Raw genomic sequence first — 2,710 nt, 5'->3', positions numbered from 1 at the left:
GCCAGTCTTCTAAGTCCTGTGGTTGTGAACTTAGTGATGAGGCTGCTTCCAGGTTCTCAGTTTCCCAAACTTTTTGTTTGACATCGTACTTGAACTGGGAATGAACCTGGACCAGAAAGATGAGTAAAAATAAGTATAGCAAAACCAATAAACAGATAATAGTTACTATAGTAAAAGATACAAATAAGATAGTTCTAGCAAAGCATAGGCTTCACTGAAGGCCAAGAATAATATTGCAAATAGATCAGTTTTGTTAGGTTTTTTTCCTAGCAAAGAGGGGTCAAGGAAGCCTCTAATGAAGTTATGTTAAGTTTCTGAGGTGGGAAATACCTTGTTTCTTGGCTTTTCCCGAGAAAGAATTCACGCGAAGCCTGGTTTATGATTCAAGTGGGATTTTATAAAGTTCAGAAGAAGTTTCAGGTTTTACCATCACTGAACACAGGCAATGTCACAGAACTGCACGCCCACACGTGGTGGCCTGAGGCCACAGAAAGAATCCACAGACAGCGGAGCAGAAGGCAGAGAAGCTGGCAAAGGGGCGGGTGGTCTTGAGATTCTGGTATGTAGGGCCTTTGGCTGGGAGACATGGTCAAAATTATTGATTGATCACATGAGCTGAATTAATCCCATCTGGCCTAGTTTGGGCCCACACAGGTGTACCACCTACCTGGGTGGGGCTTGAATTTGGAGCATGCCCAGTTAGCCTTTATGACTGGCTAACAGGAACGGGGTGTCTGATTCTCTGCAACAATCCCCTGTAGGGAGACCTTAGGCCAGGAGAGGGAAAAGCCCCCTATCCTGCTACCTACCAGTTACACGCTTTTTCCTTGAACCACTATCTAAATAATTAGCAGTCAACCTTGCAGTGTTGTACACTGATTTCTAACACTGTACTTCTTTCAATCTATTCTGTCTATAGGTTGATTCATATGAAAAAGTAGCCCAGTTTTACAACTTGTGTAGATTTATTTATTTATTATAATCCACATACATAACCCCAAATACAATTTTAAAGAATTTATATAAACAAATAATTTGAAATGATAGGTTGTGATGAGACGGTCAATTATCATTTACTGGTATTCAAGCTACCATGTGAGCATGAATTCACTGCCAACTGTAACCAAGCTTAAAGCAAACTTCTGACAAACTCATGGCCATCTACCAGATTCCAATTCATAGCGCCCATTGTGGATTTCTGAGGCTGGACGTTTTGATGAGTGAAGAAAGCCTCATCTTTCTCAGGGGGAACTGCTGGTGGATTCTAACTGCTGACCTTGAGGTTAATCACTCAACTCCTAATTCACTACACCACCAAGGCTCTTTTGTGAACAGTAAAAATAAAAATCCAAACTCACTGGCCCTGAGTCAATTCTGACTCACAGAAATTCTATGGGACAAGGTAGAACTGCCCCTGTGGGTCTCTGAGAGGGTACCTTAAGAAAGCAGTAGAAAGCATCTGCTTTAGCTCATGGGGCCCCTCGTGGTTTGCAATTACCAGTCTCATGGTTCCCAGCCCAATACTTAAGCAACCAGGCCACCAGCAATAGTGGACATCAATTCCTATTTAAGCGAGTTTCTATGGAAAATTTGCATTCATGAATAACTTATCATAACTAAACCTATTGCTGTCTTTTAAGCACTCCATGTGACTGCAGCACTTCCGTTAGAATTATGAACAATTGTCAGGTCGACAATTTTTTACATTACAGTTTACGTTTAATTGTATACATTTTGGACTTATTTTCCATGATACATTCACTCTATTGTTTCTTTGTAGGAATGTGTCCTTACCTGTATGTGTATTTTGTGAGGAGTAATTAATTAAGGCCGACTGATATACATTCTAAATTCACTTAATAAGGTACAGATAACCCAGTAGACATCACTATGCACGTGAAGGAAGTGAAACAGTGAAATTTCTGCTATCACAGCCTTTCCCCTAGATCATTTTCTTCCCTGGAATACTTTACACAAACTGCAGAACATCTGAGATCGGAAAAGGGGGGCTGCTCTGTATATTGAATACTAATAATATCTGTTGTTTAACTTCTAGACAAGAACAAGTAGAAGCATTTCATTATTTTATTTCTCTACTTGATTGGGCCATTTGCATCTTGGCAAATTCTGTCTTTATACTTGAACTGCAGTAGGGAGCTCAGGAAACTCAGAAACAAATAGTTGTTTCACTTAAGAAAACATCTTGTCCTAGCAGCCTTTATGACAAGACAATGCTGAAGAGACACTCACACTACAAGTTCTGTGATATTCTCATGGTCAGAAGGTATATGAATAACAATGAAGATAAAAGTGCTACTGAGTAACAAAAATATTTTAAGTGTTTGTTCAATAGAGATAGAATTAATTCTGAAAAATGTCAGTTACTCTTTAAAATCCATTCCTAAAATTTAGTAGTTAATTGGATCATAGGAAGATGGAAAGAATACACCAAGTCACTTCATCCAAAAGAACTAGTCGATACCCCTCCATTTCAGGATGTAGCGTATGCGTAAGAACCAATGATGCTAAAGGAAGAAATTCAGACTGCCTTGAATGCACTAGCCAAAAAGAAAGGGTCCAGGAATTGATGGATTTCCCACTGAAATATTCCAGCAAGCTGAAGAAGCGCTGGAAGCACTCACTTGCCTATGCCAAGAAATTTGGAAATTTGTCCCAAAATGATTAGAGGAGATCCATATTTGTGCCAGTT

At 39.5% G+C, this 2,710-nt stretch overlaps 1 pseudogene; it reads left to right on the top strand.

Moving 5' to 3' along the window:
* LOC101663080 overlaps positions 1-2,710 on the top strand; it is a 154,690-nt pseudogene that overhangs the window by 7,924 nt on the left and 144,056 nt on the right.

This window comes from Echinops telfairi, unplaced genomic scaffold, assembly GCF_000313985.2.
Source record: "Echinops telfairi isolate 266 unplaced genomic scaffold, ASM31398v2 ScPeMD7_7420;HRSCAF=8458, whole genome shotgun sequence".
NCBI lineage: Eukaryota > Metazoa > Chordata > Mammalia > Afrosoricida > Tenrecidae > Echinops > Echinops telfairi.
The sequence above is the reverse complement of the archived record's forward strand: the minus strand, read 5'-3'. Positions and strand labels throughout refer to the sequence as shown.